We start from the raw sequence: 22596 nt of genomic DNA, 5'->3' as shown, positions 1-22596 counted from the left end.
AAAGCTAGAAGAATAGCATTGGTGGCAGATTTTGTTCATTATTAATGAATATTGAATGATTAAACACTGTTTGTCCACTCATCTCAAAATTTGGTAGACAGCGCCACTTTGTGGAGGACTGTCATTAGAGCTGGTATTGAGAATAAAGTGCAGATGCCGAGCTCCGGAAATCACCGTCTCAAATTAAGCACTGTAGGTCACAGTCAGGGAAAGGGGCCACAAGTTAAGATTCTTAGGAGGGACCTCCCACTAGCGATGCTCAAGGACCAGCCCCAGGGCACCTTACAGCACGACAATAACACTTTATGTTTGTTGTGTTGGTTTGTCGCTTGTTTTGGTGCAAGCGAGCCGTTCTGACTCCCCACTGCATTGGCATGTTGGGCAGGTTTTAGTAAAACCTCCCTCTGTCTGCCTCAGTGTTGGACCAGGGGAACAAGGGCTAACAGCTACATCCTCACTTCTTCACTCAAGGTGCCCCGCTAAGGGTGCCCATGAGCCATTGCAGCAGGAAGGTCCTGTGACCCGATGGTCAAGCAGCCTCATAGTTGTGCCAGGCTCAGAATTTCACTTTAGACTGAACGTCATCCATCTTGAGTGGCCTCTCGCAGTTTCATGGTCTAACATCTCATATTTCTGTAATAAAAGACATATATAACTGGAATGCGGTGAGACCCTCACACTAGTGGGCCCTGGTGCCGCTGCACCTTATGCACTGATAATTTGTCCTTGACCTGTAAGACGCTTGGACTCTCCTCCTTCTGGAGCAGGCTGCTCCGAGCTTTGCACAGGTGCAGCAGATGGGACTCCCTGCGACTGTGCCCTGGTCAGCACTCTAGGAACCACACTCCCTTCACCTGGGTGGTATCTAGGCACGCGGTCTGCAAACGAGTCAGGGCTGCGCTCATCGTCTCTAACTCCACAAGGTAATCGCTTAGCAGGACGTCTTTGCCATGGCTGTTTGTCATTTCCACCGGTATCATTTGGTGTAGTTCTTTAATTATTTTTTCGTTGTTTTCAGATAAAAATAATGTTTTACTTACTTTGTCAGGTGTATGTTGTCCTTCAGAATTTAGTTTTCTTCCAATGTGAGTTCAGTCCAGCTGAGTAATGCTGTCCTGCTGTAGCGGCTTTTTAAGATGCATTTTGCTATATGTTTTTCTATTGTTTTTATGCAGTTTTCTTTTTATTTGGAAAGTGTTTCTATTTGCTAGGTTAATGTGGTAGGTTGTTTGGAGATTATTGTTTTTCTTTTAAATGTGATGTATATTTATGTTATCTATGATTTTTTCAATCTAATATAAATGAAACAATCTACAATGCCACCAACTCTCCAGATCTGCTCACCTGAAATATCTGTTTCTCTAGCAGAGTTTTTAAGCATAGGATTAGCACAATGCCATCCACGCCGAGCCAGAAAGGGACAAAGCCTTTTACCACTGTAGTCACAGTATAACAGCTCTGGATTGGTAATATACCATCCAAGCCAACCTGAAATGAATGAAAGCAACGCCTGAAACACGTTTCACGCTCATTAGAGCTCGTCGGAGAGGCGCAGCTTTGTCCTCACACAAGGGAGCAACCGATATAATTTTCTACACAGGCCTAGGACTTAGAAGGTGTAATGGCCGTGATGGCAACCGATGATGATAAGAGTGGGCAGAGCTGATGAGTACTATCAGCAGGCTCAATTGGTGTTGCACACGTGAGGTGCCATCTCTCCTCGCTCACATTTTTTCCTCACGTTTTTCTCATTACTGGATTTGAGAAATACCTGGTGTAATTTACATGAGCTCTTACACCGTGAGGCTCATTGGGGAGACTGCCTGAAGTAAAACTTTTATTAATCAAAAATTGCAGGTGGCGAGCTTGTGGGTGACTACCTCAAAATTTGGAAATATGGGTAGTACAAAATACCTTAAGCGATAGGGTTTTGAACCACAATTTACGGCCATTACACCTTCTAAGACCTAGGCCTGTGTAGAGAAATATTGGTTGAGAGGAGGGCGACCTAGGTTCTTTTTCCCTCTGTAGCTCCTTATTGTGTGCACGCAGCAACCGATTTAAGTCAAAACAATGTCCTTTCAAGCTAAGAGCGCTGCATAAATGATGCAAAAAAGGACCCAGGGTTCCTTAATATGAACATTTTTTTTTTTTATTGTTTTATCTTATTTGTGTTTATTTTCTTGTGTTCAATATTTTTGTTTTAGTTGTTATTGTTATGTTCAATTACTGTTAATGTAGTGACGATATTTGGTATTTCTTTTCTTATTTTCGATGTTCTATTTTACATAGTTTTTTCAACCATATTTCTGTTGTTGATTTATGTTTTTCTTAAGTAAACGTTCATAATATTTTGGTTGCCAATAATTTTTGCCGATATTTGTATTTGTCACTATTGTTTTCCTACTTATAGATTATTGAAGGTATTTCTGATATATAAATATTGTGCGCTTACTATCAGGGCATTTTGCACTGAAAACGAAAACACTGCACTTTATAAAACTGTATTTTCCTGCGCTTGACTGAATTAGGCCCAAACTAGGCCTGGCCTTCATCTTGAAATGTGTGTGTTTTTTTCATTTCCTCCTCACATCGCATGAGGCAAAATATGCTCTTATGAAAGTCTTTGTTTTGACATCGTGTTCTTGAAGAACTCCGCTGTAAGTTTGTTTCTGTTTGTAACAATCCAAGGTTCCTCCTGCGTGAGCAACTGTACGGACATTCTTTTTATGAGACTCTCATTGTTTTGAGTGTAACTACATTTGTACTGTCCTGTCCGATGACATTAGGTCAAAAGGGGTTATAATAATATTCAGTTAAGGGGTGGTGTTGGGATGGTGTTAAAAGATGCAGCATTACATTCTGTATTCTGATTTGTTAATTTGTGTAACAATGCAATCACATTAACCTGACAGGGTGTTTTTCTTTGTGTATTTTATTATAAAAAGCTCTCTTCTAAAGGTGTGTCAAGTTTGGTTTGCCCCGAGTTTAGCGAGCAGACTCCACGTTAGTCTGTCTCTTGCTTAGGACTTAGAATATGTTACTTTGAGACTTGGCTAAATGTCAGTGTCTTTGCTGCATTTAACTGAGCCTTATGCTAATTCCCTATAATGTCTGACTAATTATACTTCTGCCGTCTGTATTGAGTTTTGATCTTTAATAAGCCTTTGTGGTTTCTAATTTATAAACCGTCTCAATAAGGCTTATTTAATTAACTACGCTGCCTAGTCATTTGTCTATTTTGATTATGTTTTGGGGCACATTGTCTCATCTATTCTTGAGGTCAACACCGCCCCCGATTCTGTGACGATGCTTTATATGCTTTCTATAGGATTATTAAAGATAGTATTAACAGTGCTGTGCGCCCAGGGCTTTAAGTGGGATGAAAAAACTGGGGGGTCTCTCAAAGGGGCGTAGCCAATGTAATTAAGGGCGTGGCTTAACACGTAAACTAAAAATCTGTGCTTAGCATAGTGTGCCGCCCGACTTGTATTTTGCTGTTTCTGTCATAGCATCTGGATATATGTTACAAAAAGTATGATACCTACAACAAGTCAGGAATATTGGCTTTGTCAATGGTTGTTAATTGCATAAGATAAATAGGCAGCAACTATGGCTTGTATATCATATTGAAAAAGCTTCCACTTAAAGCCCAGCAGACACCACGACAATGTTGCTACTCCTGAGTTTCAAAAAGAGAAGGAAAATCCAGAGAGAAAATGACTCTCTTTAAAGGATTTCCCTTCCCCTGCGACATTCAGCGGCATGACGTCATGCCGTAACGTCTCCACTAGTGAGAAGTGAGCAGTGTGAGCACGCACACATGATGTGCCCGCTGTCACTGCAGTCCGCCTGTGCCAGGGCACAGAACAGAGTCCGATAGACACCTTTTTCGAGGTCCCCTTTAAAAAACTGCTGGTGCTCAGCACCGGTGAGACCCGGCCCACTTAAAGCCCTGTGTACGCCCTTCTGATGTACGGAGCCCGCTGCCCACTTCATGGAGTATGGATGGTGGTACCGGCTGAGCAGTGCTGGAGTAAGAAAGCCGGAGCTCTACAAGGCATACACGAAGGCGAATGCTTCATATTTTTAACACTACATGCTTACCCTATATTCGAGGGTCGGGGGAACTCTGAAAATGTTCCTAAAGATGCATGTTGCTAAAATGTACTTTTGTAGTGCGCACGAGTGCGCACGTCATAAACAAAATACACCCTACCCTTAAATGAGAATACGAGCGCTGCCCCTGGGTTTAGTGCTTCTTCTGTGCCGCGGGAGGTGCCCCTGATGGGTGGTGGCTGGACAGTAGCCGTGCTGCCCTGTTGGTACTGGTTCTTACATAACACTACCATCCCTAGGAAGGAGCCAGGCTGTCTACATGACTTCAAAGCAAAGGAGTGGGCAGGATCACGTTGACACTGTGTTCATAATTCGGTAGGAGAGGAAGGGAGGTCACATCTTAACGGGGTTGGGAACTGTCTACGATAAAGATAGGAGGAGGGTACAGCACTGGTGAAGGAGCAGGCCGGCCTTGAAGATACGTATCGCCAGAAAGTTACACCGGATCCTCCGGGCTGCCTCAATCTAATTTGCTACTGTCTGAGTAACAAATAGGATGCTCGTAGACTTACATAAGGGTATAGTTGCTTGGTGGATACTAGGCCTGGGCGAAAATTTCTGTTCCGCTCGCGGAAGTTGCGAAGTTTTGGCATTTCCGCGTTCCGCGGAGAACGCGGAGATGTGAAAACTTCCGCGATCCGCTGCAAAAGCGGAAGTATTTTCTTGTTTGCGCTTTAAAAAGGCATTCTCATGTGCGGTAGCGACTTACCGGATCCCTGCGTTCGCCGACAAGTTTTCCTATCCGTTCGTGTGCGCCACGAGATGTTGAAATGTTGATAGCCGGTCGCGCTATCCCGCGAGAGTTTGCGATCGCAAACATGTCATTCGACCCGTAACAGGAAATAAGCATCGCAAGCAAGATGGCCGTGCCCATTAGCGACCGCATGGGCAAGTTAGAGATATATTTCCCCGCGAGCAAGCAAAAACACATCGTGAACGGGCGGGAAAAGCAATCTCTGCGTCTTCGCAAAAGTTCCGCGTGCTCGCAGAGATTTCGAGCAATTTTGCGATAATTTGCATAGAGCAACTACGCAAATTCCGCCCACCCCTAGCAGATGCCTACTAGGGCCCATATTATCGTACGTGTGCACTTTCCCTGTTTGTACCACCATCCCCTTTAAAACGGGTGCGCCGGTCTCAAAGAGGGAAAGTGTGCCTTATTATGGTGAATGTGCTGCCCTCAGGGCAGCTGCGAAGTCATAGTGCCCTGGTGGCAGTGCATTGTAGTGAAAGGCAGAGAGCCTTCTGCAAAGCCGCTCCGTGTTTCACAGTGCAGCTGGCAACCCGCCTGCACTTCAAAGAGGGGTTAGAGATACCCTTCTAGGCGGACGCAGTGAGTGACCATAACCCCCTGCAAGGGGATGACCTGGGGGGTCTATGGACCCCCTTTACTTCTCTCCAAAGGTTGCCTTTGGGAAGCACACAAAGTGTGCCAATGTTTTGTGGCATGTTTACCTCTGCACCTGCGTCCATAATGCAGTGGAGGTGCAGAGGCAAGGTGATTCTCTCTTCGCATGGGGCCGCGCCCTCATGCAAATGAGGGAATACCCTCTAATTATAGTGCTGGCACTAAATGTGCTCCGGCACTATCTATATAACAGAAGGGTCCGCACAAGCATCTCCAGCCCCTTCTGTAATACCAGAGTGGGTGCACGCTGTGCCCCCGGGGCACTCTCTGTGATACGGCCCCTGATGGTTGTTTTACGTCGGCTTTAGCCACCTTCTTCTAAGGGTGTCATGGAGAAGACAGACAGCAAGGAGCGGGTCAATAGATCCTTCTTGGTACACACAGAAGAGGCTGTGGCAGAACTTCATACGCCAATGTCATCTTTGTAGTGCAAGGGATGAAAATGTTTCCCAAGTCTCATTGTAGTTATGGTCTTTAGCTGGAAAACAAGCATTGGTTAAAGTCCTAGCTTCATAAAATCCCAATGTGCACAGTTCATTCGTGCTTAAACTTGAATATCAGCTCTTGTTAGTTTCTGTCAGTGGAAGGAAGCCAGGCACTGAGTATTTACATTCATTATAACATTGTTTATGTTCTTATAATAATTTTAATTACTCAATGCTGTAAATGTGCTGACCTTTGCACCAGGCGGCCCATTTACTCCGTAGTGACCTTAAATAAATGGTGTCCAGGCGAACCCCCCCCCCCTGACATTTGAAGATACTCAGTGATAGCCAATGATATACTCAGTGATACACCGCTCTGGCAGATGAGTTGTTAATCAGTTCACCTCAGTCTTCCCTGCCCACACCAACACAACATATTCACACTAGGCGACTTTGACCCAAGGCCTTAGATTAGGCAGAACTGCCTCAGGGTTGTGCTAAAGCTCAGACATTCCTACACTTTGCAGCCAGAGCAGGAGGCATCGCCAGGTACCCCCAACAACTCACAAGCATGGTCCCCACTAGCAGTCAGTTTCAGGGAGCTCCAGCAGGGGGCAGTATGCATCTGGCTTCCATTGAGCCTCACTGAGGGTCTTTTTGGTCCCAGTTCCAACAGGAGGGGGAAGGTTGGAGAGGTCCTCTAGGGAGGGACAGTGATTTATTAGATGTTGTGTCTTCCCAAACAGTTCCAAGGTAGGAACCCAACCTCCCTCCATGGTGTGAGTGAGTCTTGAAGAGCTACTGTCCACTGACAAGAGTCAGAAGGGCTTTCATTCGATGAGCTTCCCAAAGTCAGTGTTCCTGAACATGAACATGCAGGAGGTCAAAAGCTGGTCAAAGTCTGGTGGGTCCCAGGGATCACTGTTTGTCAATGAGCCCTCCTGGAAAGATTAAAATAAAGTACTTTGGGCTCACTGTTGAAGAGCTGGGGTGAAGGCGCAGCTCTGATGTGTGGAAAGATCTTCTTGCTGAGGCTGGAAGACATTTGTTCTCGTCTTTTTCTTTCCACTCTGCAGGATTTTATGTCAGCTTGCTTTGTGTCTTCTTTTATAAGTTTATTATGTTGGCTTCCTGAGATGGTTCTTCTATTTGCCAGGTAGACTAGTACAATGATTATAGCAGTCTTTAATATGATGAAGTAAGTTTTGAAGATGAAACTGGCCTGGAGGACATTCAGTGATGGTCCAACAGAGTGACATGGAAGTGGTCAGAGTTCTTTAGTCATTTGATGAGGCCGGAAGCAATAGAATCAGAGATTCAATCAGTAGATTTGTAGAGCGCTTCTAGTCACCCGTGAGGGTATGCAGGTGCTGGCAGGGCCCAGTTTAGCCGCGAGATGCCAATGGAGTAACATTAGCCCCACAGCCCCCACGGCGTGGGGGGCCCCTGAGCTCTAAGGGGTCCCCTCCAGCACTGTGCATGGGGGAAGGCCCCTGGCCTGAGAGCTCCTGACTGAGTCCATAGCGTGAAGGTCCCCCTCCATGTACTTTGCAGGGGGGCCCCCTCAAGTTTCGTTATGCCACTGGATCATAGCACGATGGAGAGAGTGAGGCCGAGAGGGCCCTGCCTTATGGTAAATATAGCTGTGAGAAACGAGGAGGAATCGGCCATATGGGAAGCAGCAGAAGGCCGGACACCGTGCCAAACAACGGGGCGATGATTCGTGCTCTGAACTGAGAGCGACAGAGTCAGACACCCGCGGCACAGGATCTCGCGAGCGGCTCTGAGCCACACTATGTGGGATTCTAGCTTATGAAGCTTTGCAACACAGCAGATTATAGGACAAAATGATCTGAATGTTATGCTATGTTACTCTCTATTGTATAGTGCCTGTCTTTCACTGGGGTGTCCTCGTGGCACTGTGGACTCTCTGGAATGCATTTCACCACATTCTAAAGAACACTACATCATGATGCAGCAACAGTCTGCAAACCACGCCCCCTTCTCTCACACATTGGCTGTGGCTTTTTCTCTGTACCTGAGCAGCGCTTCTCTGCCTTTCACCTGGTTCTCCCAACATAAATACCATATGAACACATGCTTATGTACATGCCATGCAAAGTGTGTTACTGTACGGCTTCGGTCTGTTGGGGAGGAGCGGTTGCGTCTTAATCTGCCGGGGTACTGAGTGTTGGGTTTCGTCTGTGTTTCTTGTGTGTGGTTGTATCAGTGCAGCATGAGACTTCAGGAAGGTAAGAAGTTAGCCATGGGAGGTATGTTCCAGAGTTTTCTGTCACATAAATGCGTGGTGATTGAGTTCCTTCACCCTTACTGTGACATTTTCAGGGCATTCTGGATAAGAAAATGTGTGGCGTCCGCACTAAGCCACACCTTCCTGGACTCCTTCGGCTTCTAGCGCTCCAGGTCAGTAGACTCCACTAGGGCAGTTGACATAGGACCCACATACTGCAGTCACCCCTCATCGCAATGCAGAGGAAACTCTGTTTCTGTAAGCATTGTTTTGATATTTGCAGGGCATTCTGGGTAAGAAAACTTATTGCGAGTCTATCGGTTTACGCCATCGGTTCAGCCATCGATTCATTCATTCGTTCACACTGGGATGTGCAGGAAGGTATGTATTAGCATACAGCAGATAGCACTAATTTGGGGGCATATCATCAAGGACCGGCGATAATTATCACTAAGCGCACTTAGCGCTAGGATAATTATCTCTGGCTAACGTGGAATTTTATCGGTGAGATAGCATGCTATCAGGGAAGCTTATCTCAAAAGCGATAAAATTCCAAGCGCTAACTGCAAAATGTGAGATTATCGCTGGAAATCCAGTGATAATCTCACAAAGTTTGGTGATAGCTTGTTTATAGGGCAGGGCAGACTTAGCCATGATATCCACCTTACATTGGATATAATGGCTAAGTCAAACTAAAAGCAGGCGTAAGGAAAGTAGCGATACCCAGGGTTAGCGCTACTTGTCTTATCGCTATGCTTGTAAGCGTGCCCATTGATAATTGGAGAAATGTCGGTTAGCGACATTTCTCCAGTTATTTTGGGACGGAACACCCACTTTGCATCTCATTAGAGATGCAAAGGTGGGTGTTACGGGAAAGGGAGCTAATGCAAGGATTCACGCGATAGCGTGACCTTGCTGATAAGGCGATAAAATTATAAATTGCAATGCATTTTATTTATGTGTTTTGAAAACCTACAAGTGGTACGTAAACATGCACTTTGTACTCACAGTTGTTGCTTATGAGAAGCAAGGCTGGCAGTGACTGTGCCTCTTTTACCGTCAGCCTTGCTTCTCGTAAGCAAGGACTATGAGTACAAAGTGGGGGTTTATGCACCGCTTGCTGGTTTTCAAAACACATAAATAAAATGCATTGCAATTTACAATGCCAATTGCTCAAACTTTCACAAATGCGAGACCTATTCTATTGCAAATGCTTGTTTTGCTTGACATGCCATTCCAGTTTAGACCCAGCCATATGCAAATCAGTCTTGACCGAGCTCCCCACGGGAACAGTCCAGCCTGAACTGCCAGGCCAGATCATATGTTCTAAACCTGTGTGGACTATTGACGTGGTGTTTTCATTGTGTTACTGTATGTGTGATGCACAAGGAGTTTATACATTGCCTCATTTTGATAAGGCTGACTGCTCTGTGCCAAGCTACCAGCGTGTGAGCACTGGTAATCTTTTACTGTGTATCTAGCTTACCCTGACTAGGATTGTGGTCCCTACTTGGACAGGGTACATACCTCTGCCAACTAGAGACCCACATTCTAACAGCAACCAGCAGCTCTCTTTCTCCATGCACTCACTGTAAGTGGGTGGAGTTTATTGATATAATATTTACTTATAATCTCCTTTCTCTTTTGACCCATTTCTGACTACCCTAGTGCAGAAAGAAGTGGCAAACAATTAGCAATTTGTTGATCTCTGGAGGAAGGGATCTTTCAGCAAAACAGTTCACACGTTTCTTCCGTGAGTAACTGTACAACATTGAGGAGGCATAAAACACGATTCATCTTTTCAACATGTAAACAAGATTGCAGACTGGAAGAAAAAAGCTGCCGGTATTGGGCATGTTCCAATTGGTTATTCACAATTATATCACAACATACAATTTGTAATCACATTCTTGTCCTCCTTCTCCACCATGATTATTATAATAAGTTGATTGAAATTATTTTGCTGAGGAAGAACGGTTCAGTGCCCTAGGCACTGTTGCTATTTACATTTTCTGAGGTCATGTGGGGATGTGTCAGGGGCCCGGCTTCTGCTGTGGAGATGTCCTGGTTGAGGGTAAAGCTGATCAGCTTTACAGCTAACGAGGCAAAAGCAGGCCTTCCACATCTGTTTTCTCTCCAAGGTACAGAAGGGAATCAACTGACATCTGATCAATGTTTGCCCGAGATAGGTGTCTACGCTGCCTGTAAAGGATTGCAAAGGTGTGTCTCTGGAACACAAATCCTCCTCCTCTGTAGTGTCATCATTTCCAGGATGCTTGACCCAATAAATGTGATTTGCTTGAAGTTTCCTGAGGTGTCAAGAGTTGCTATACATTTGTGAGTATTCATGCTGGTTATGGCAAATAGGAATGGATAACAATGAGGATGGTACAGCGATATAGAATTACAGAGATGGGGCCAGGACAGCGTGTCCAGGGAATAAAGTAAGGGATTTACATTGGGAAAGTGTCGCACAGCAGTACTATGACAACATAAGGAGTAATAGTGTGTATCAGATGAGCACCACATTGAAGAACCAGGGCCTTATGGGCCTGGCGGCGAAGGGCACGCCTTAATCTCCTGAGTTCACCTGCTTTGTTGAACAGAGACACAGGACATTCTGTTGAGCGTAGAAGATCAGGTTTATTAGCTGCAGCTAAGTACAGTTGTCCCAGAAGTACACTCAGTATGTTCTTAGGAGACTGCCACTTTACTCCGTGGCGCACAATCTTTTATAGCGCATAGATTCACCAAGAACACTCCCAATGCATACATGGTTATCCAATGAGAAGAGTTTGAAAACAAGATATAACCAATGAGAAAAGTTTGAAAACAAGATATCAAGTAACCCAAATAAACCTCTCTTCCAACTGTTTTTGTCACCCCTCCCCACAAGTTAATCAGTGGTAGTGTCTACAACTCAACTTGCAGGTGGCAGAACATATTTGTATGCTTTGGGGGACAGTTGTGAAATGAGAGAATACAAGTAGAGAATAGCGAAGGCCAGAAGATAAGATAAAGTCAGGAAAGAATGGTGTGAACCGACAGACAGTTGAGACAGGGTTTAGTCAAACCAGACGAGGATTAGTGGACTCAGCCAGTCCCTGACATCAGTCTCGTAAACAGAGGCAGAAGGTTATTTGACACGTCGCAGTAAGATCAGCAGAAAAACTTCGTTTATTGTGCTGCCTGAGTGAGGGCAACACAAAATGGCGGTGGAACACAACTGAATACAAGCGAGATCGAAAATCGAATTTCCTCAGACCCTCCTTTTGCCATAACTCAGGCAAAACACACAGATTCACGTTAATCTGAATCAATGTCAATAGACATGAGGTCGTCAAACTGTTGCTGCAACATCATTTTAATGTTCTCTGTTTTCTGTGACTCAGGTCTTGGGACTCATAGAGTGGCACAAAGACCGCAGATGGCGGGGCCACACTGCATACAGAGACAACAGGAAAAAATGATGGCAAAAACCACTCCAAGGAAGGCTAGTACCTTCCATCCCCATTTAGATGGTAATCCCCAAAACCATCCTAATAAAGACCAATCTCCTTCGTCTTGATGAATCGATTCGGAGATCATGTGTAATTTGTAGATGGCTTGGTATACCGTAGGGGCGTCGTCAGGTATATAAATACAACAGCTAGATCCGATCAATTTACAGACTCCACCACGATCTGCAAGAATAACATCTAGTGCGATCCGGTTCTGCAAAGTCATGAGACGATCCGCCTGAAGTTCAGCTGTGAGATTACTCAAGGCTCCCACAGTGACATCTATGGTAGTCTCAACAACACGAACCAGCTGTCTCATGTTTCTGCTGTTGGCCATTGGGCCCCGAAAAAGGAAGAAATCCTTTGAGGAAATCACTTCCCTCTTGTCCTGCCGTGTCTTTAGAATCAATAATCCCTCTGCCATATCTGTTTCTATGATGGCCTGAAGGAGCAGTGTATGTAGGAGGGAGAAGAAAATCTACATAGCATGTTCCTAAAAAATCCGTTGGTAGACACGTGTAAGCTCTATCGTGGCAGACAAAATATGTGCCCTGGGATGGCACTAACGGCGGTGAATTCTGAGACATGTAGATGTATGTATGGGAACAAAAGCTTTTTCTTTGTCCAGTGTCAGTAGTCTGGCCATTCATTTGTACACAGAAATTACCTTGATGAGGGACAGTCCAAATTGGTGGAGATTTTCCCTGTTTAGTTTAAGGCTAGTAATGTAACGAGTCAGGTTCCAAGTAGTATATGTTTGTCTCTCGTCAACAGGAACCATATTATTCTCCACAATTTTAGTCATAGCCACCATTTCCTTTATCAGAGAATTATGACTAAAATCTAGCTTACTACCATAGGAACCAACGGGACGTCTAAATCGGCTCTGATATGCATTTGAAAATATTCCAAAATAGGCCCAAGCGGAACCTTCATAAGAAAATGGAAGGACTAAATATGGCATCCCCTTATCTGTGGTATGAGGCATAATTCCACACACCCAACAGTCGGTTGTGTTGACTACCAATTGGTGTTGGTGCAACAATTGGATAAATGAATTATTAAAATATTCTGTTCTCCTGATTAGTTCATGTTGGGGAAGTGTATATAATTGATGTGGGGAGATAGTAGAATGAAGAGGCAAGGAGATAGAATTAGGGACAACTTTTTGCTGCATAGCATGAATAACCCAACCTACACAAGCCAATAAGATACACAAAAATATAGAAACACACAATGTTACGCCACATCGACTGTACAATATTTGACAATATTTCTTTCTCATCTCTTCCTTATTATCCTTCTTTCCTAATTTAACATCCATCCTCTAAAATTGTTGCTCACGGCAATCTTCCTTACTCACTTGGCTGTGATTATTAGCCGTCCTATGACACTGCAAGTCCTGGGGGCCTAGCCATTATACAGGTCACAAACCAAGACTCCTACCGTGACCCTGCAACCTGGACAGATGATAAATGTAGCAGAAGAGATGTAAATCTCAGGTGTCCTTGACCAATCTAGGTCTTAAATTGTATCTAGTCCTTGTTGGTACAGTTTGGTCTTGAAATAGGGTCTGTGGCTCTTTAGTGTTTAATCGGAGATGGGAAGGTACGGCTTCTTGTAGAATGTCGTCATCTTCTTTCTCCGATCGAGTTCCATCCAGGTGTGCACTACTGAAAGGTATGAATCGGGGGACTTTTTCTCCTTCAGAATCACCTATACCCTTACGAACCCACTGATCAAAAGGCAAGGGCAAGGGCACTTTCTTGCAGTGCACGCCGTGGATCCAGTTCTTTTTCCCTTCGACTTTTACTGCTGTGCGAGTTGTCAGGAGAACTTGTCGAGGCGCCTTCCAGCGAGGTTCCAAATTCTTTGTCCTCTGAAAATTTTTCACACAGACCCAGTCTCCAGGTTGGTTAGAATGACCTGGGTCTGTGGAGGCTTCTGGTAAAGCGTTTTGAACCTGTTGGTGAAGAATACGGAATTTAGTGGTGAGGTCATGTAAATAGTCAATCAGCATTGGATACTGTATATCAGAATGCTTTCTAGGGCGAGGGACTCCCCATACGTTAGCTGGGTGCCCAAAAACAATCTCGTATGGGCTGAGTCCCAAACGAGAATGTACAGCTGTTCTAGTGGACAGGAGAGCCAAAGGTAAAGCATCGGGCCAACTAAGACCTGTGCTGGCTTGTACTTTGCAAGCTTAAGTTTGAGAGTGCCGTTATAGCACTCTACCAAACCTGCGGACTGAGGATGATTTGCCGCATGAAACTTCTGCCTTATACCAAGACCGGTACACACCTTTTGCATAATTTGGCCTACAAATTCACTTCCATTGTCACTCCAGACAATGTGCGGCAAACCAAACCTAGGGAAGAACTCTTTTAGAAGAACCTTGGCAGTGGACAAAGCAGTGTTGTCTTTCAGGGGGTAAGCCTCTATCCATCTGGAAAAGGCACATACCACTACCAGAACATATTTAAGATTGTTACATCGATCCATGTGAATGTAGTCGATTTGTAACACCTCAAAAGGATATGTTGGGGGAGCAAAATGCCCTGCCGGAGTTGGGGTTCCCTTTCCCGGATTGTGCATCAAGCAAATGATACAATGCTTCACCACATTATCTGCACATTTTGGAATCCCTTCGTTCAGCCACACTGGAGCCAGAAGTTTATATATTCCTTTTGCACTGATGTGGGCTGGACCATGCGCCATAGTAACTACAGGCAGTACGTAGGCGTCTGGTAACAGCCAACGCTGGTATTCTGACAATTCTATCCAACATCCTGTTGCATCTAACATTCCTGTACTCTCTTTCCACTTCCTCAACTCTTTCTCTGTAGCATCTCCCTGAATCGATCTCACACTTTCTATTGTGTCCTCACACATCCCTCTTTCCCTGACCCAATTCGCAGGGCCCGCAACATACATGCGACTTGTAGCATCTCTGGCTGTCCTTTTTGCTACCTCATCCGCAAAAGCATTCCCGCGACCAACATCATCAGTAATCTTCTTATGCGCACTACATTTCACAATTGCTATCTGGGTAGGCAAAACAAGTGACTCAAGAAGATCAGTTACCAATTGACCATGCTGTATTTTAGTACCGTGGGAGGTAAGGAATCCTCTTTCCTTCCACAAATGACCGAAGCTATGCGCCACATCGAACGCATACTGGCTGTCGGTATACACATTCACTCTCTTTCCTTTAGATAACATACACTCTCTGGTCAGAGCTATCAGTTCAGCTGCCTGAGCTGAATTATGTCTGATGCGTGCTGTCTCCACGATTGTATACAAGGTGGTAACAGCATAAGCTGAAGTTGTCTCACCATTTGGGAGTTTGAAACAAGACCCATCCACCCATAGGATCCCATCTGGATCCACTAACGGCGTATCTTTCAAATCAATCCTGCCTTTTGTCTCCTCCTCAGTACGGAGAAAACAATCATGTTGTTCCTGAATACCTTTCTCTTCTGGAAGAGGTAACAGTGTGGCTGGATTTAAAATATTACATCGTTTGATGTGCACATGACTAGCCAAGAGCATCAGCTCATATCCAGACAATCGAGCACTTGTAAGATGTTGTGTTTTCGTCCTATTTAGCAAGGTATCCACTGCATGTGGTACCATAACAATGAGAGTATTATCTAGCACCATTCCAGCAGACTGACGAATAGAAATCGCTGCTGCTGCTGTAGCTTTGAGACAACTAGGCAATGCCTTGGCTACTGGGTCTAACGTAGCTGAAAAATATGCAAATGGCCGCTGTTTGTCTCCAAATCGTTGTGTTAAGACTGACAACGCACAACCCTCTCTTTCATGGACATAGAGCGTGAAGGGCTTACTGTAATCCGGAGTACCCAACACAGGAGCAGAACACAGAGCAGTACGTAAATCAGAAAAACATTTGGCAGTCCAAGGAAGGGGTTGGGGTGTGTCTTTCAAAGTGAGTGCTAACAAAGGTTTGGCCAACAAAGAAAAATTCGGAATCCATTGTCTACAATAAGAAGTGATGCCCAGAAAGGCGTGCACCTCTCTTTGTGTAGATGGCACAGACATTTGCGCAAATTGCTTGAATTCGTTCTGGGGTAAATCGCCTTCCCTCCTTTGATAAGAGATGACCCAAATAGGTAACCTCTTGACGGACATATTGTAGTTTAGTAGGCGAAACCTTATGATTAAGATCAGACAAGTGACGTAACAGTGCAACAGTCACATTTTTGCAGACATCCTCTGAATCAGCAGCAATCAACAAATCATCCATATATTGAATAAGAGTAGCACCTGGGGGCAAAGGAAAAACATCGAGCTGACATTTCAGAGCTTGACTATAAATGGAGGGGCTTTCACAATAGCCCTGGGGTGCGCGCTTGAACCGGAAACTTCGGCCTCCTAGAGAGAAACCAAAAATATCCCTACTCTCTTTGGCAATGGGAATGCTAAAGAAAGCATTTTTCAGATCAATAACAGAAAACCAAACCGCTGAGGCAGGTATCATAGTTAACAGGGCAGTGATATCTGGAACAACAGGAAACTGTGGTACAACAATTTTATTGACCTCCCGAAGATCAATCACAAAACGATAAACAGGAGGCTTAGAAGGATCAGTGCGTTTAAGAACAGGAAGAATAGGACTATTACATACATTTCCTCTCGTTTCCTCAATCACACCCTTCTGAACCAAATCATAAATGATATCCAAAAGCGCTCTTTCACCTTCATTGGAAATTCTGTATTGAGGAATGCGTGGCAATTTAGCATTGGGCTTGAGAGTAACAACATAAGGCGGGATCTCAAGACAACCAACATCATTTGGACCTGTAGCCCAGAGCGTTGCAGGAAGAGAGAGCAATTCAGGTGGGAATTGATCTTTAGACAAATACATTGAAGAAGTCAATTTCTGCCGTAAAGTAAGATGCACACCAGAAGGAGAACAATATATCGTTGCATGCAATCTTTTCAATAGATCCAAACCCAACAGATTCTCACCGCAACCAGTCGTTAAAAGAAGAGGAGCTTCAATATCATAAGGGCCAATTGAAATAGGCAAAGGACAGGAGACCAGGTTACGAACTGGGGCGCCAGAAAATCCTACGGATACGTTCGTTAAGCCAGACAAAGGTGCCCCAGGGAGTTTAGAGTGAATGATAGAACTTCTCATCCCACCAGTATCCAAAAGAAATGGCTCTGAAGCACCCATTGTAGTGACATTGACATAAGGCCCATCCTGATTTACTGGGATCGATACAACTCCCTCACTTTGTCTATGGCTGTCCTAGTTAGCGTGCAGGCTTTCATTTTCACCTTCAACATGATAATCATCATTGTAATACTATGTAGACTGAGTATTCTGCTGATCGAAGTAGTTTGTAGAATTTGGAGGGGGTAAGGAACGCTGTTCTTGAGGCATCACACCTCTACCCCTGTATATTATCTGGAAACCACCACGGCCTCGTGGAGCAGATAGTTCTCCCTTACGTTGCAATAAAACCGGGCAGCTATTCTTAAAATGACCTTCCTCTCTACAATAGGCACATTGGTTAGGACCTAATAAAGGCCGCGGAATAAAGGGCTCAGGCTTTTGATACACCCTCTGAAACTGTGGAGGCTGTTGAAACTGGCGCTGAGTATAACGAGGAGGATAAGCTTGTTGCAGAAGAACCTTCGTTTTTAATTCTTTCGTCTTCTTCTCTTGCTTATCTTTCTCCTCTTTATCCCTGTTCTCATAATATTGAGCAGTAGCCAATATCTGGGCAGAAGAAGAAACAGCCCATGAACTCTCGGAGTCTTTCAACTTATGTGACAGTTCGGGAAGCAAATTAAATACGAATTTATCTACAAATAATCGCTGTCCACCCTCCGTAGTCATATCCTGACCACTTTGATCAATAAACGTCTCCTCAAAATGAGTGAAGAAATCAGAGACACTCTCATCTTTCTTCTGCTTACACGCAGCTAATTTATCCCAATTAACTCGCAAGGCGGGCATCATCGTTTTCATTAAAGTAATAATCCTACCAGGGAGTTCTGAAATAAAAACATCAGGCTTAGCACCACCCACTTGGGCTGCATCCGCGGCAGTTATAGCAGTCCAATCGCCACCCAATGTTTGGGCGTGATCCTCTCTACGAATCCGAGCCCATAATGCTTGTGGGACTACATTTCCCATCAACATATCAATATCGGCTAAATTCATAATACAGGCATCAACAGTCTGGGACAACTCCTTATAATAGCCAGCAGGGTTTTTACGGGGAACCGGTAGAGACTGTTTAAGAGCCAAAACTTCAGATCTCTTCCAGGGGACATGTACCCATATACGCTGGAAGTGTGCGGGAACAGCTGGATTAGCACCTGCTTGTGCAACCGCTTCTCTCCACACTGGAGTAACCTCTCTCATGGGATAATGTTTGGATGTCAGCCTAACAGCAGGATCGGAATCAAAAAAAGTCTGTGAGGAAAATAAGGACCTAAAAGTGACAAGTGTCCTTACGGCATCCTCAACCTTAGAACCCACAATGAGTCCCTTATCGAAATTAGCCTGAACATCTAACAAACCCTGAGGAAGTAAACCCAAATCCATATCCTCCCATTCTTTAGCGAGAGTGTCACACATAACATTAAATACATATCTCTGCGTGGGCGCCTCCCACTGATGAAAGGTGGTCATGATATCTTTCACACTATACTGGGGACCCTTCTCGATCCATTTGCGAGCGAGAGAGTCCAATACCACCCGTTCGTCGGAACCTGGGAGTTGACTACGAGACTGTCTTCGAGAAAAAGCCGGAGACATATTCAAAGTCTCAAAGAAAGGAGACAGAAACCCAGAGACAGTATCTGTGATTCGTTTGCGCACAGTAGGAGAATTAGACATAAGAACAGGGGACAAGGTATTAGGTGAACTAACAGAAGAATTAACAGTTATAAGGGGAGCCGAAGGCAAGGGAGATTGATGTACAGGAAATGGAGGCAAAGAAGTCGGTGGCGGAAGAGGTGGGGCTGGCACTACCGGAAGGGGCAAATGCGGAAGAGCCGGAGCAGGCGGAGGCGCAACTAATGGCTGAACTGGTTGTAACAATGGGGGTGCATTAGCACCTTGTACATAGGGAGGAGGCAATCTCAATAAGTGAGACATTAAAGGGTCTTCCTCCGGATCCTTACTTTTATCAGAAGGGGAAATAGGCAACACCGGATAGCATCCATCTATCGCCATACGATGCTGTCTCTCTGAAATTTCCATTTCATGATTAATCTCATTATCTTTAAACTGCTGGGCAGCCTGTATAATCGTCATACTTTGTGTTTTCTTATCTCGTTTTGCCTGTTTAATTTCTCTCTGTTTGTCTTCCTTACGCCAGAGGCGGAAAGAGTCAAACATTGCCGGCCGGGCTTTTCTTTTAAACAAAATTGCTTCCAAATTATCTAATATGTCAGGCTCAAAGCTGCCATTCTGTGGCCACTGTAGAACACCATCGTTCTTTGTGTATCGGATCCATGCCTCATTAAAGGCAATGGGGCCAATACCATGTTTAGAATATAGCTCATAGTGGGAGTTCCAACCGGAGGAATTGGACAAGAGCCCTCCAGCCGGGAATCCCTATCACAACCAAAACAACAAAACTTTCTAAACTTACTCAGACCAGGCATCGTTATTTCCCTGGACTGTTCACAAACATCAAGGGGTTAAATCAAATAATACAGCACAAACGTACTCACCCCTTGGCTTCGGCTTTTGCAATAGCCGAATCAAAGACCCAAATCAAAACAAAAATAGTGGGAGCTACCCACCAATACTTAACTAAGTGTCGTCTTACGCCGACAGAGGCCCGTCTAACGTCTCGCGATACCATACATCACCAAAAGGGGCCAAAGCAAGGCGGCAGTCAGGGCAGCAGTCGTCAGCAGCCGTCAGGAAGGAGAAACCGCGCTGAAAAAGACCTTTCGGACCACTTCGACATACAGGGGTCGCTTGACGTGGTTCGCGATTCCTCCAGAATTTTCTTGCGGGGTTCCTCACGACCCTCAGGCAAAATCGCTACCTCTGAAGCCGCCTCACAGAGGGCACCAATTGAAGAACCAGGGCCTTATGGGCCTGGCGGCGCAGGGCATGCCCTAGTCTCCTGAGTTCACCTGCTTTGTTGAACAGAGACACAGGACATTCTGTTGAGCGTAGAAGATCAGGTTTATTAGCTGCAGCTAAGTACAGTTGTCCCAGAAGTACACTCAGTATGTTCTTAGGAGACTGCCACTTTACTCCGTGGCGCACAATCTTTTATAGCGCATAGATTCACCAAGAACACTCCCAATGCATACATGGTTATCCAATGAGAAGAGTTTGAAAACAAGATATAACCAATGAGAAAAGTTTGAAAACAAGATATCAAGTAACCCAAATAAACCTCTCTTCCAACTGTTTTTGTCACCCCTCCCCACAAGTTAATCAGTGGTAGTGTCTACAACTCAACTTGCAGGTTACAGGACATATTTGTATGCTTTGGAGGACAGTTGTGAAATGAGAGAATACAAGTACAGAATAGCGAAGGCCAGAAGATAAGATAAAGTCAGGAAAGAATGGTATGAACCGACAGACAGTTGAGACAGGGTTTAGTCAAACCAGACGAGGATTACTGGACTCAGCCAGTCCCTGACATCAGTCTCGTAAACAGAGGCAGAAGGCTATTTGACACGTCGCAGTAAGATCAGCAGAAAAACTTCGTTCATTGTGCTGCCTGAGTGAGGGCAACACAAAATGGCGGTGGAACACAACTGAATACAAGCGAGATCGAAAATCGAATTTCCTCAACATGCCATGGGCCAAAGGGTAGCAGGATGGTTAAATTGGGTGATTTTGCAATTCTGCCCAAGAGTTTGTCTTCCAGAACTGTGAGCATTAGTAATTTGTCAAATTACATATGAAAGCCTCATTTTGAATCCTAAATTATTCCCGATTTGGGTGCAAAGCGGAGTTTATGCCCTAATCCGGATTACTACTGGCGCAGTAATACCACACGTTTCTCCACATGAATTACAGTATGTAAAACCAGGCAGAAATGTGTTAAGAAAACCCCACATGCTCCCAGTTCCAAATCTGCAGCTTGGTTTAGGGAAAACCAGGCTTTGTTAGTGAGTTATTCCACAAACCGATGCGTGAAACGCGAACTATGCAGAAATACCGCACCAGGTAAATACCACATCTAAACGGGGTTTAGAAACAGAGCCTGGAATCGCACGAGCGTGTGCGATTCCAGGGTCTGTTTTCAAACCCCGGACAAAGGGCTCTGGCCTGCCCCGAAATTAAAATAAAGAAACACGTGCCTTGAAGCAGTCTGATCTCACCGCGCAGCGCTGTAAAAGCACCTCATTACATAATACTGTGGGATAAAAGTGGATTCAGCTCCTCTTCCTTTCTTTCCCTAATCATATTTGGCTGCCCCCGCCACCCCCCCCCCCCCGAAGAAACATGTTTTAATAGTTGATGATTTTACAAATAAGCTCCCCTTCTTTGGTGGGCATTAAAGTTTGTTTAGATAAAACAAGCGCTGAGAAAAGAGAGCATCGCGGAAACACTTGTGTGTTCACTAGTTTCTGGTGATGTTCGCACTTTAGAAATATGGGCCACTTTCACAAAACTTTCTGCCCACCTAAGGGTCACTCACCGCATGAAACCCGAAGTACTGACCGGAAAGCAGGAATACTGGTTCATTTGTGGGTTATTCCAACAACAGTTCACATTGCGACTGTTGACAATCCGCAAACGTTGCAAACTGAATCTAGATGCAAATGTAAAGCTGGGGCGTACACGAGGGTCGGGAGGGTCATGCACTGTCGTTCCCAATTACCGCCTACACGAGCTGCCAAAGGCAGGCAGAAAAATGCAAAAGTGTGCAAACTGGACCCTATAATTATTGGGTGTGTGGAAAATTATTTAATCTCTCGAGGGCCTTCAGTAGGAACTGATTCGCACATATTCTTGAAAAAGTCAGAAACTTTAAGAATAATGGGCTTCCTCCTGTAATGTGTGCATATTTGCCACTTTCAGCGGCTCGCAGAAGGGTGACGGGCTGAATCCACTTCTCACGTTGTCAGCAGGGTGCACGAGCCGCGAATGCCAAATGGAACTTCTTTCTCATATTCTAATCTCTAGCTGGAATCTATCTTTTCTAAAGGGGGAACTGTTCCATCCAAAGCCTCATAAAACGGGGTCTCTGGGGCAGTCTTTCTCACCATTGGGCACTCCCACGCCAGGCTTTTTAGGTCTCGCCTGACCCAGCGCATGCGCTGGTCTGGCGAGACTTATTGAGAGGGCTCCAAAAAGTGCTACCAGGCAAGCCTAGAGCTACAGTGCATGTGCGCGGGCGCGCGCGCCGCGTTTTACCGCAATTACTTTCACTTTCGCGGCAGCACGGCCGCTTTGATGTTTGATCGCGATCACTTTCGCGGCCGCAGGGCATAGCCAATAGGTCTTGCTTTTGGTACCTTATAAGTATTTAGTTACGCAACTGTTGCATAGCTAAACACTTATAAGGTCCCAAAGGCGAGACCTATTGGCTATGCCAATGCTTGTTGCACTTGGGGTGGAAACTGAGTGTTAAAAACCGACCGAAACCGTTTGGGAAGACCAACATTCAAATATTTTAGGGGCTTTTACTAATTTCAAAATGCTCAAAATGTCACCGCCCCCACACTGGCTCTGGTCCTAACTCTTAATTTACAACTGCGGAAAAACACAACTACGTTTGAATCTTTCCCGGTAGAAAGAGGAAATGGAGTTGTTCTTTTCAGAGACACTAAATCATGTCATTGATGACTACCAGATCCGTGACCATGAAGAGTGACAGCATGAGCATTTAAACAAGCGGCACTGAGTGATCGCTTTCGCGATCG

At 44.9% G+C, this 22596-nt stretch overlaps 1 protein-coding gene across 8 annotated transcripts in view; it reads left to right on the top strand.

Annotated features, from left to right (window-relative positions):
• RIMBP2 (RIMS binding protein 2) overlaps positions 1 to 22596 on the top strand; it is a 1529140-nt gene that overhangs the window by 122537 nt on the left and 1384007 nt on the right. The window lies entirely within an intron of this gene.

This window comes from Triturus cristatus, chromosome 11 (assembly GCF_964204655.1).
Source record: "Triturus cristatus chromosome 11, aTriCri1.1, whole genome shotgun sequence".
Classification (NCBI taxonomy): domain Eukaryota; kingdom Metazoa; phylum Chordata; class Amphibia; order Caudata; family Salamandridae; genus Triturus; species Triturus cristatus.
Note: the sequence above shows the minus strand (reverse complement) of the source record. Positions and strands in the feature narration are given on the sequence as shown.